Source organism: Saccopteryx bilineata, chromosome 12, assembly GCF_036850765.1.
Source record: "Saccopteryx bilineata isolate mSacBil1 chromosome 12, mSacBil1_pri_phased_curated, whole genome shotgun sequence".
NCBI classification, from domain to species: domain Eukaryota; kingdom Metazoa; phylum Chordata; class Mammalia; order Chiroptera; family Emballonuridae; genus Saccopteryx; species Saccopteryx bilineata.
This window is the reverse complement of record NC_089501.1, coordinates 14,122,313-14,136,045: the sequence shown is the minus strand read 5'-3', so window position 1 is coordinate 14,136,045 and position 13,733 is coordinate 14,122,313. Positions and strand designations below refer to the sequence as shown.

General features: G+C 38.1%; 1 non-coding gene across 1 annotated transcript; it reads right to left on the bottom strand.

Moving 5' to 3' along the window:
- Positions 1 to 317: 317 nt before the first annotated feature.
- On the bottom strand, positions 318 to 393 carry TRNAA-AGC (transfer RNA alanine (anticodon AGC)). Its single transcript has one exon. It is a non-coding gene; the product is annotated as a tRNA-Ala (tRNA).
- Positions 394 to 13,733: the final 13,340 nt, after the last annotated feature.

The window sequence follows — 13,733 nt, the reverse complement described above, 5'->3', positions numbered from 1 at the left end:
TTTTTTTTTTTCATTTTTCTGAAGCTGGAAACAGGGAGAGACAGTCAGACAGACTCCCGCATGCGCCCGACCGGGATCCACCCGGCACGCCCACCAGGGGCGACGCTCTGCCCACCAGGGGGCGATGCTCTGCCCATCCTGGGCGTCGCCATGTTGCGACCAGAGCCACTCTAGCGCCTGAGGCAGAGGCCACAGAGCCATCCCCAGCGCCCGGGCCATCTTTGCTCCAATGGAGCCTCGGCTGCGGGAGGGGAAGAGAGAGACAGAGAGGAAAGCGCGGCGGAGGGGTGGAGAAGCAAATGGGCGCTTCTCCTGTGTGCCCTGGCCGGGAATCGAACCCGGGTCCTCCGCACGCTAGGCGGACGCTCTACCGCTGAGCCAACCGGCCAGGGCACCATTGGGATTTTTATTGAGATGCATCTAATCCATATATTGCTTTGGGTAAAAAAGTCATTTTTAACTCTGTTGATTCTTCCAATCCATGAGCATGGATTTATTTTATAAAATTTTATATTTCTGTATCTTTGCTTCTTTAGTTTCTTTTAATAATGTCCTGCAGTTTCCAGTGTATAGGTCCTTCATGTCATTTGTTAAGTTTATTCCTAGGTATTTTATACTTTTGTTGCAATTGCAAATGGAATTCATTTTAAAATTTCTTTTTCTGAAATTTCATTATTTGTATATAGCAGTGATTTTCATCCAGTGTGCCACAAGAATTTTTAAAAACATGCAAACCTGACTAGTTTGTCAGGGGTGCTGACTTATTTTTTCTTAGATTGACAGCCAACACAACAATAGCTATCTGGTGGAATGCTCTGTCTTGAACCATAAATATGTCATATGTTAGAGTTGCATCTTATTGGTCATGTCACATAATAAGGTTGCATCTAATCAGTTGATTCTTGGTACGAGAAATCCTTATATACAAGTATAGGCATTTAATTTTTTAAAAAGTCAGTTTGGAGCAAAAAGAGTAGGTAATTACTATTCTTTTTGTAAAACAATAAAAATTAATTATACCTATTTATTGTCAGATTGGCAAAAAAAATATTTTTTGGTTTCCTGTAGAATTTTATTAATTATTTTATGTGTGCCATGAGATGAAAAAGGTTGAAAATCACTGCTATATAAAAATGCAATAGATTTTTATACATTGATTTTTGTATCCTGCAACTTTACTGTGTTTGTTTATTGTATTTTCTTTGAGTTTTTTCTATATAAAGAATCATGTTATATGCAAAATGTGGCAATTTTAAATGAATAGGACTAAAAAACTTCTGCACAGCCAAAGAAACCATCAATAAAACAATAAAGGCAACCAACTGAATAGGAGAAGATATTTGTAAATAATACCTTTGATAAGGGGCTAATATGCAAAATGTATAAGAATTCAAACGACTCAGCAACAAAATATCTTAACAATACAATAAATAATGAGCAGAGAACCTGAACAGACACTTCTTCCAAGAAGACATATAAATGGCCAATCAATTGATGAAAAGATGCGCAACTTCATTGGCTAGAAGGAAAATACAACTCAAAAGCACATTAAAGTTGCACCTCACACCTGTCCGAATAACTATTATCAATAAGACAAAAAAATATCAAGTGTTGGAGAGGTTGTAGGGGAAAAGGGCATGCATTGCTGGGGGTAATGTAGACTGGTTCAGCCACTGTGGAAAACAATATGGATGTCCTTCAAAAAATTAAGATTAAAGAAATCATATAACCCAGAAATCCCTCTTTTGGATATCTGCCTGAAACTTTTGAAAACATTTATTATATGTGCATTGTTCACAATGGCCAAGACATGGAAACAGCTGAAGTATCCTTTCATGGATGTTTGGATACAGAAGATGTGGTGTATTTATATACTATGGAATAATACTCAGCCATAAGAAAATATGAAATACTGTTATTTATGACAATATGGATGGATCTCAAGAATATGCTAAGTGAAATAAGTCAGAGAGCAAAAAACAAGAACCATGTAATTTCACTCATATGTGGGATATAAAACAGAAAGCAACTAATTAACGAACAAACAAAAATCCCCACAAACATAGAGCATGGTGTTACCACAAGGGAAGGAGCAGGGAGAGGTAGAAGAGGATAGAAGAGGATAGAAGGACAAAAGGAGACTTGACTTTGAGTGCTGAACACACAATGCAGTATACAGATAATCTAGGGTTATACGCTTGAAATTTATATAATCTTATTAACCAATATCACCCCAATAAATTTAATAAAATTAAAAAATAAAACTGGACTAAGCAGATGAAAGAGAGGGTCCAAGGATGAGGCATGGTAAAAAAAAGGAGCATTGGGGGTGCCTGGCTTTAGTTTCGTCTAGGATACTGTCACCCCCATGTGGGCATTTCTGTCACCCGCACTAAGCAGCTGGAATAGCAGTTAAACCCTCTCCCCAGGGCAGAGCTGAGCGGAGCACTGTCTGCCCGTGCCTCCTAAACGGGCCTTTCTCCAATTTTTATTTCTTCCTTAGATAACCAGGTGTTCTCCTGCCGGGGCCTTCTCCCATGTTCCCATATTCAGTTTCCAACTCATTATTTATTGATTTATGGAGCAACTTTCAAAGGGGTAACCCTATTTCAAGTTCTACCTGACTGCAATGAATTTACATAGTTAAAAAAAATACTTTCGAAAGGATACTTAAATACTTGAGCTAAACTGGTTCTTAAAACAACTCTAAGAGAGCTGTTTCCTAATTGTGTCCCCCAGGAAACATGTTGATGCCTACTGGGAGATTTACAGAGTGCACTAAGGTATGAAGCAAAGAAACTTATTTATTGAACTTATGTTTCCCAGATGTATTTGAAATTTCATTTTTGTTTTCCATGATTGGGGGGGGGGGGGGCTGGGCAACGGCAGAATTTTTATTTTGTTTTGTTGTCTCCAAACACATTCAGTAGAGGGACAATAGGTAGGGAAAGGGGGTGGGGGGCTTTGTCCCAGGTTTAAAGGAGCCCATGTCTGACAAGTGGCTCACTTCTACCTTCTAACTCTGTGTGAGACCGAGAGGGAGGGGACAGACAAGTGAGGCCTGCTGGAGGAGAGCCCCGAGCTTCGCTGTCGTCACAGTTCCCACCTTCAGCCCAGAGACCTGGGACCCTTGTCTGGGAAAGGAGGGCAACGTGGAGGCTCACTTGCATCTAGCAGGCTGAGCCAGGGTCTTCGTACTCTGGGGAGATCCCCCCGGACTTCCACAAGTCTTATTATTATTATTTTTTTTCTTTTCTTTTCTGAAGCTGGAAACGGGGAGAGACAGTCAGACAGACTCCCGCATGCGCCTGCCCGGGATCCACCGGGCACGCCCACCAGGGGCGAAGCTCTGCCCACCAGGGGGCGATGCTCTGCCCCTCCGGGGCGTCGCTCTGCCGCGACCAGAGCCACTCTAGCGCCTGGGGCAAAGGCCAAGGAGCCATCCCCAGCGCCCGGGCCATCTTTGCTCCAATGGAGCCTTGGCTGCAGGAGGGGAAGAGAGAGATAGAGAGGAAGGGGGGGGTGGAGAAGCAAATGGGCGCTTCTCCTATGTGCCCTGGCTGGGAATTGAACCCCAGTCCCCCGCACGCCAGGCCGATGCTCTACCGCTGAGCCAACCAGCCAGGGCCCTTCCACAAGTCTTTAACAAGTATCATTCAGAATCCTCATGGTAAGGGAAAAGAGCCCTCCCCATCACTCATAACCACAAACTGTTGACCTGTGTGTTGGAATCAGACCCAGAGCTGAATGTCAGGCTAAGCTAACAGGCTCCAGTGCCTCCCCGTTTGCCCTCTGGGTACTCCATCTGAGCCTACAACCCAGGGAAGAAGAAGCTGGAGAGGGAGTTTGGGGAACAAGGGTAAGAGAGAGTACCCTAGTGGGAGACAGAAGCCCTAGGGTGCAGGGCTGGAGGACCTCTCATACTGAGGCTGAAACTGACCTTTGGACCTTTAGCTCTGATCACTGAGATTAAAACCAATGTAGTTAGAGCTGGGGAAGCTGAGAGGAAGGAATAGGAGAAAGGAGCAGCTCCCAGCACAGCCCCACCGCTGTTTCCAATTCTTACGCTATTGTGATATATGGGACAAGGGGAAGGCTCTGCATAAGGAGTCAAGGAGAACCGGGTCTGGTTGTAGCTCCAGAGCCTGTGACCTGGTGCAAGTTGCTCCCCCTCTTTGGGCCTTAGTTTACTCATTGTTGCAGGGAGGAGGCTGGACTGGGCAATCTGTGATACTTTCTGCTTAACCATCCCGGACACTGTCCTGATGCTAATGTGAGCCACTGGAGAAGTGGAGGTGATCCCTTGGCATCTTTGGGAAATATTACTGGAAGCTTAAAACAAGGAGAAGTGGCTTCCATCCTCTGGCCTTTCCATGTGACCTGAGGGTTTTAAAGAACAAGTATGTGATGTGATGCGGTGAGAATAGAGCGTCCATGAAGGCATGCAGGCTGGAACACCTCTTAGTGAGCAAAACCATGACCTTGAGACAAATAATGGCTCTCCATTCAAAAGCTTTGGCTATTTCTCTCAACCTCAGCTAGGAGATTAGGGTCTGATTTTCATCTTCTTTCCTTCTCCTTACTTCCATGTGTGATTTGACTCTATCATTTGAAGAAAACTGCCCATTTTAGGCCACCAGGCCATTTAAACAGGAGATGAGCTTCTTTTTTTTTCTTTATCAATACAGTGGGGGTCTTTTACTTATTTTTACACTTATCATGCCATGAATTCATAGGGAATGGTTCCAGCAACTCAGGCTCTTTTCCATTGGTTCTCACAGAGTGTGAGATGCATTTCTTTCCAGCAAAAGGAAAGCATTAGAGCAGGCAGATCTTGGCAGTGGTGTCTGGCCTTTCCTAAGGCCCTGTCCGGACTGGCTCCACCCAGTGGAGTGGTTTGTCAATTCTATAAAAGCTCACCAATTCTTATCCTGATAAATGTCTTGATTGCTGAAACTCGATGAAGTTTAAAATTAAAAGTTTTAATAAGGAGTCAGAAATGGGACTCCTATTAAAAACTATTATCCACTTCTCTTTTCATAACCTGGTATCTCCTACCTTCCCCTACCTTTGTCTCAAGAACAGGTTCTTATTTAGTTAAATATGTGAAGGATTGAATTTCAGCTTGAGAGAGACAGGCTTTGCCTTTTCAAAGAGGATGTTTTTCATTCTCTCTAAAAACTTAATATTTGTTTCATATGACTTTTTAAAAGAACCTGGGCTCCAGACGCCATGGAGATCACCACAGACCTGAAAAGAGGAGATAGAAATCTTGACATCAAGAAGTTGAGTTATCTTTGTTAGCACAGAGATTTCTAAGTCAATAAAGAGCCATTTATGGGTTTGATTCTGAGTCTTTATTTAGACAACAATTCTCTTAGTGGAATTTTTATCTGAATAGAGAACATGTAATTAGGAGAATGAGAAGCGGGTTAGAAGGAATCCCAAAGACTTGATACTTTGTTAGCAGAACTCCTATTGGAAGCTGGGCAGTAAATAATACAAAATTTGGCGGGGATGTTGGGTAACAGGAACCCACCTGCACTGTGGAAGAGAATGTGAACTAGACTGATTTGGCAGTGCTCAATCAGGTTAGGTACCCACAGCTCTATAATCGGACCATACTGGGTCATGCATGAGGATGCAGAGGAATCAGGATGTCTATCACGTGGAAAGAGTGAAATGTGGTTGTTCCATACGTTGGAGCACTATGCAACATTTAGAAAAGCAAGGAGCCTGGCCAACATCTAATAGCACAGGCAGATCTTAAAAGCATTGTGTGCAATAAGAAAAGTAAGACACAGAATAAGACCTTGTGCATGTAAATTTATATAAAGTTTTAAAATACACACATAACAATACTTTTTATAAGGTTGCATACAAAATCAAGAAAACATATAAACTACTCCTATCATGTGAAGAAAACAGGAAGGGGTAGTGTCTAAATAAATAAAAGGGTATGTTATGGACTCTTGACATTGATGAGACTATGCCTTGGAATGAGTATGGTTTCTGTGCTTGGGTAATTAAAGAAGAAGTCATCGAAAGCTGGTTGTATATAAAATTGTAAACTGAGATAGTGTAAGGTAAACATCAGCTAAGTGGAATTGGTAAATCAAGAAAGACACAGCTCAGTTCTTCCCTTTTTCTTGGGAGGGAGCCTCCATTATATAGGCCTGCCTGGGTTCAGGGCTGACCAGGATTAGGAGGACAAATCTTTCTAATTCTATAGTTTTGCCAGTAGGCCCAGTTGGGTCTCACACTACCAAGGTCTATTGGTAATGCCTTTCACTGTTCTTTTTTTAAAGGCCTTATTGATTTTAGAGAGGAGGGGGGCAGGGAACAGGAAGCATCAACTCTCATATGTACCTTGACTGGGCAAGCCCAGGGTTTCCAACCAGTGACCTCAGTGTTCCAGGTCGATGCTTTATCCGCTGTGCCACCACAGGTCAGGCCCATTTTTCACTTTATGACTTAAATTGTTTATAACGGAATGGGAGGCATGGGCACTATTTATTAGGAACACTCTTGGAGACTGCAGCTGTTATAGGCATGCCAATAACTCGCATTGGGTGGTTTTACTATTTGGGAACTAATTTTTCTACCATCTCACCCACCTGCATCAAGGTGCAGCCTGCATTTGGCAAAATGCAGCGTACTAAGTGGAGGCATAAAGGTAATGTTCTCACCACCAGAGAGGGGTTATCAGAGCTTCATATCAGAGCCTATTGACTCAGGTTTGTGTGCAAAATTAAGTTTACAAATTAAACAAGCTTGCTTATCAGGGTTTTGCTGGCTACTTTCAATTACTACTATGTTCCTAGGGTGTGGTGTACAAGAAGCAAAAAAGACAAGGGGCTTTGAGCATGCTGTGAACAACGGACAGCAATCGAGGTGGTAAGGGAGCCCAACAGCATATGAAACCTTAGTAGTCATGGAGAGGCCCATGCAGTACAATAATTGATGTCCCTGAACCTCAGGACAAAGCAAAGCTGATTTCTACTCCATATAGTCTGTTCATTCATGTGAGAACATAACTCAATTTTAGTAGATTACCATTAAAAATAAAAAGCCACTTCAAAGTGTTAAGTTCAGCTATTTGAACAGTTGCTCATGTGCCACACCTAAGTCCCCACCTTTGTTCGATAAGTGAGTTATGATTTGATATTACTATTTGAAAACCATCAGTATAATTACAAAGTCTACTTTTTGTACTCTTCTAAAAATGTACATCTTATGCCTCTCTGCAGTATCTAACTCATAAACCCAAGTTCATTATAATGGATTCTAAGTTCTTGGTTAAAACCAGTTACACATGGAAGTGCTTTAAAGAAAGAAGTACCTTCCATTTAAACCATTATGTTAAATGTGATTGCATTACAGAATGTTGTAAATTTGAAATATGTGTATTTTGTATTATATAATTGTAGACTTTGCTCAGAAAGCTGTAGTTAAATAAGAATCTATAATAAATGTATATTATATATATAGCTGGGTTTGCAAAATTTTTTTCTGACTTAGAATGATATTAATGCCTTTTAACTTTTAATTTCTTCAGTTCCAGTTTGAGAAAACTGACTGTGAAAACTTTTGCTGGCTATAATGTTTCTAATCTGGTTAGAAATATGCATCTTCCAAGGCTCGTACTCTGATCTCTGCGGTTGTCCTATTCATTCAGGTGCTTAAGTCTTCATGCATGCTGAACTAAAAGAAATGAATATGAATATAAGTAGGTATCTTTATAATATAAAGTAGAAATCTATGGTACTTGGAATTATTTATCACATAAACTCCAGAAGTTGAATATAAACAAAGTTTTAATTGCCCTTCAACTTAAAATGCAAGGGTAATTTTAAGTTATTGTAAGAAAGGTAAAAAAAAAAATTAATGAAGGATAGAATTAAAGTCTTTTGTTTTCTTTATTCCTTTCCCTCACCTTCTCAAGATAGTCAGTTACATTTTGGTGTGTATTTTTCCAGAACTTCCAGAATTGAGCCTGGTTTTTGCTATAAGAATGTTTCTATTGATATTTAAGTATAATTATTACATTATGACTCTATTGACCATTATATAAATACAATTTTGAAATGCAGATAATATTTGGTTTAATATATGTAAATTTATGAGATGGCCTTTGAGGAATCATTGTACGGTGTTAGACCCAACTAATTTTAGATTCCATTCTTTTGAACAAGAAGAGCTGGTTAGGCCTGTTTGTCTTGGTCTCCTGATATTTTCCTGGCTCACTTCAGCTTTATTCAAAATTCTTTTACATCCACTTATAACCTGCTTTTGCAGTTATCTATATATTATTACTTTTAATAATTCTAGAACAAATTACTTTTCAACTTTTTTTTTTTGTAGGAAAATAGCTAGTATAGACAGTAGTGTAAACTTTAATGAAAGCAATAGTTGCCTTTGTCAAAGCAAAGGATGATTTAGACCAAGTTCTTTGGCACCTGGATGGATACAAAAGCTGAACAACTTGTCGTTTTACACTTTCTAGTACGTTAAAGAGGTAGACAATTGATCTCTGTTGATTTGCAACCAAAATTCTTGGCATATCAAATAGAGTTACATCAATATAAGTGGGAGAGTAATTTTCAATTTTATATTTGAATTATCAGTGCTTAATTGAAGTGAGAAAATAATAAATAGATTAAAGTGCTTGTTAAATAAATGGATAGAGAAATGGTTCTAATATGAATGTTGTTATATTTTCTCATCAACAACTAAATAGATAAATGATTCTAAGTTCATTTATTCATTGATTAATTCATTCATTTATTATTTGATTTATTCATCTTTTTATCTACCCATTTTCTCACAAAATACTTTTCTGAACACTTTCTGTTTAGGTAGAAATGTGAGAGAATTAAAAACACAAACAAAACCTCATAAAACAGGCCCTGGCCAGTTAGCCCAGTGGTAGGGCATCGGCCTGGTGAGCAGGAGTCCCGGGTTTGATTTCCGGCCAGGATACACAGGAGAGACGCCCATCTGCTTCTCCACCCCTCCCCCTCTCCTTCCTCTCTGTCTCTCTCTTCTCCCGCAGCCAAGGCTCCATTGGAGCAAAGATGGCCTGGACGCTGAGGATGGCTCTATGGCCTCTGCTTCAGGCACTAGCATGGCTCTGGTTGCAACAGAGCAACGCCCCAGATGGGCAAAGCATCACCCCCTGGTGGGCATGCCAGGTGGATCCCGGTCGGACACATGCGGGAGTCTGTCTGACTGCCTCCCCGTTTCCAACTTCAGAAAAATACAAACAAAACAAAACATAAACCTCGTAAAACATCAGTGGCATCCCTAAGAAGCTAACCCTCAAACCCAAGTTACAATTTCCAAAGCACTCTTTTGGATAACCTTTCTTTCTTTCTTTCTTTCTTTCTTTCTTTCTTTCTTTCTTTCTTTCTTTCTTTCTTTCTTTCTTTCTTTCTTTCTTTTTTAGCAGAACATAATATGGTTTTTTGTTTGTTTGTTTGTTTTTAAATAATTTTATTTTTTTAATGGGGCGACATCAATAAATCAGGATACATATATACAAAGATAACAAGTCCAGGTTATCTTGTCATTCAATTATGTTGCATACCCATCACCCAAAGTCAGATTATCCTCTGTCACCTTCTATCTAGTTTTCTTTGTGCCCCTCCCCCTCCCCCTTTCCCTCTCCCTTTCTCCCCTCCCCCCGTAACCACCACACTTTTATCAATGTCTCTTAGTTTCACTTTTATGTCCCACCTACGTATGGAATAATGCAGTTCCTGGTTTTTTCTGATTTACTTATTTCGCTTCATATCATGTTATCAAGATCCCACCATTTTGCTGTAAAAGATCCAATGTCATCATTTCTTATGGCTGAGTAGTATTCCATAGTGTATATGTGCCATATCTTCTTTATCCAGTCATCTATTGATGGGCTTTTTGGTTGTTTCCATATTCTGGCCACTGTGAACAAGATAACCTTTCTTTCTTTCTTTCTTTCTTTCTTTCTTTCTTTCTTTCTTTCTTTCTTTCTTTCTTTCTTTCTTTCTTTCTCACTTTCTCACTTTTTCTCTTTCTTTCTCTCTCTCTCTCTCTCTTTCTCTCTCCCCTTCCTTCCTTCCTGCCTTCCTTCTTTCCTTCCTTTCTTCTCTCCCTCCCTCTCTCTCTCTTTCTTTCTTTTTTCTCTTTCTCTCTCTCCCTTTTCTATCTTTCTTTCTTTCCCTTTCTTTCTTTCTTTCTTTCTTTCTTTCTTTCTTTCTTCTCTCTTTCTTTCTTTCTTTCTTCTCTCTCTCTCTCTCTCTTTCTTTCTCCTTCCTTCCTTCCTTCCTTCCTTCCTTCCTTCCTTCCTTCCTTCCTTCCTTCCTTCCTTTCTTTTCTTTCCTTCTTTCTTTCATCATAAAACTGATTTATATAGGCCTGAAAAGAATTTCCTCAGAAATAAAAATTAGATGTAAACATTTATACTTAAAAGCACCGCCCCCACCAGAAGATCTTGGTTTAGTAGGTCTGGATTTGCCAGTTGCTAACTATGAGCCCTGAACAAACTGCTTTATTTTTTAATACTGTATTCCTCATAGACAGAAAATAAAACCTCTCTCAAGCTTGTGATCCCATATACATTTTTGCATTATTTGTTCTATCTTGTGAAAAATGCCTTTGGCATTTTGAAAGAATTATGTTAAATCTATAGGTTGCTTTGATAGTATGGACATTTTAATGGTGTTAATTCTATCTATGAGCATGGTATGGCGGCCATTTATTTGTATGTTCTTTAATGTTTTTCTTCAATGTGTTAAATTTTCCAGGTATAGATCTTTTTCCTCTTTGGTTAAATTTATTCCTAGGTATTTTTTGATGCAATTGTAAAGGGAATTGTTTTCTTAATCTTTCTTTGATAATTGGTTTTTGGTGTATATTTATGCAACCAATTTCTGAATATTAACTTTGTATCCTGCAACTTTACTAAATTCACTTATCAGTTCTGGTAGTTTTTTTTGTGGAATCTTTAGAATTGTTTATATATAGTATCATACCATCTGCAAGTAATGACAGTTTTACTTTTTCCTTTCCAATTGGATACATTTATTTTATTTTCTTGTTTGATTGCTGTGGCTAAGATTTCCAATTCTATGTTGAATAAGGTAGTGAAAGTAGATATCCTTGTCTTGTTCTTGATCTTAAGGACAATGAGTTCAGCTTTTCACCATTAATTATGCTGCTAGCATTGGGTTTTTCATATGACCTTTATTGAGGTATATTTCCTCTATTCCCACTTTATTGAAAATTGTTGCTATAAATTGATGCTGGATTTTGTTAAATGCTTTTTCTGCATCTATTGATATGATTATGTAATTTTTATTCTTCATTTTGTTTATGTTGTGTATGAGGTTAATTGATTTGTGGATATTGAACCAACCTTGCATCCCAGGAATAAATTCCTCTTGACCATGGTGTACAATCTTTTTAATGTATTGCTGAATTCTATTTGCTAATATTTTGTTCAGAATTTTTGCACCTAAGTTCATCAAATATATTGGCCTATAATCTTCCTTTTCTGTGATGTCTTTGCCTAGTTTTAGAATCAGGGTAATTCTGTCCTTATCAAATGAGCTTGAGAAGGTTCCTCCTCTTGAATATTTTGGAATAGTTTGAGAAGAAAAATTAATTCTTTCTTGAATTTTAGTAAAATTCACCTTTGGAGCCATTCAGTTCAGGACTTCTGTTTGTAGAAAGTTGATTACTGATTCAATTTTGTTAGTAATTATTGATTTGTTCCAATTTCTGTTTCTTCTTGACTCAGTTTTGGAAAATAGTATATTTCTAGGAATTCATCCATTTATTCCAAATGGTCCAAGTTGTTGGCATTTAATTGTTTGTAGTACACTGCTCACAAAAATTGGGGGATATTTTGTCACTTCATTTTCATTTTGAAATACCTCCTAAATTTTGTGAGCAGTATATTTTCCTATATTTTTTTGTATTTCTGTTATGTCAGTTGTCACTTCTTATGTTTCATTTATTTATTTGAGTCCTCTATTTTTCTTGATGAGGCTGGTTCAGGGTTTACCAATTTTGCTTATTCTTTCAAAGAGCCAGCTCTTGTTTTTATTGATCTTTTGAATGACTTCTTTAAAAGACTATCTTGTTTATTTCCACTCAAATCTTATTTCCTTCTACTCCTGTTAGGCTTTTCCCCCCTAGTTTTTTTATGTGTAAGGTTAGGTTATTTTAATTTTTTCTTGTTTTTTGAGGTAAGACTGTATTACTATGAATTTCTTTCTTACATTGCTTTCACAGTTTTCCATAAATTTTGGCTTGTTGTGTTCTAATTTTCTTTTTTCTTAAGATAGATTTTGATTTCTTCCTTTATCTCTTTGTTAACACATTTGTTGTTGAGTAGCATGTTATTTAACCTCCATGTGTTTGTGTGTTTTTCAGTTTTTCTTTGTAACTGATTTCTAGGTTCATGCCATGTGGTTAGAGAAGATACTTGATATGATTTCAATCTATTTACATTTACTGAGAACATTTGTGTTCTAACTTGTATCTATCCTGGAAAATGTTTTGAATGTGCTTGAAAAGAATGTATAGTCTGCTGCTTTGGGGTAAAATGCTCTAAAAATATTAAATCCATATGGTCTAATATGTCATTTAAGGCTGCTGTTTCCCTGTTGATTTTCTGTCTGGTGATCTATCCATTAATGTCAATGGGGTATTAAAGTTCCCAAAAATTACTGTTTTATTGTTGATCTTTCCCTTTATGTCTGTCAATATTTGCTTTATATAATTAAGTGCTCCTATATTGGATGCATAAATGTTTATAAGGGATTGGTCAATTTATCATTATGTAGTGTTCTTTATTTCTCTTGTAATTGGCTTTTAAAAAAATTATTTTTACTTGTTGATTTAAGAGAGTGAGAAATTGAGAGAGAAAGAGAGAGAAGGAGGGAGAGAATGACAGAAACATCAATCTGTTTTTGTATGTGCCCTGACTGGGGACCAAACTGGCAACCTCTGTGCTTTAGGATGAAGCTCTAACCAACTGAACTATATGGCCAGGGCAATTTATTTTAAAGTCTATTTTGTCTGATATAAATATTGCCACCCCAGCCTTTTCTTTTCATTTCCATTTGCATGAAATATCTTTACCCATCCCTTTATGTTCAGTGTGCGTCTTTTGATTGGAAATGGGTCTCCTGTAGACAGCATATATATGAGTCATGTTTTCTTATCCATTCAGCCACTCTCTGTCTTTTGATTGGAGCATTTAATTCATTTACATTTAAAGTGATTGTTGATAGGCATTTAGTTATTGTCATTTGACTCACCATGGCCGGATAGCTCAGTTGGTTAGAGAATCATCCCAAAGTTCAGAGGTTGCCAATTAGATCCTCAGTCAGGGAACATACAGGAACACATTGATGTTCTTCTTTCTCCCTTCCTCTCTCCAAAATTCATTAAATAAACATTGAAATAGAATAAATAGTTATTATCATTTGATTATTCATATTTATGTTCCTTTTTTTTCTTCCTTCTTATAAAAGAAGTTCCTTTAACATCTCCTGTAATACTGGTTTTGTGATGATAAATTCCTTAAGCTTTTTCTTGTTTTGAAAGTTCTTTATGAGCTCTTTAATTTTAAATAATAACCTTGCTGGGTAGAGTAAACTTGGTTGTAGATCCTTGCTATTCATCACTTTGAATATTTCATGCCAACCTCTTCTGGCCTACAGTTTCTGTGGAGTAAGCAG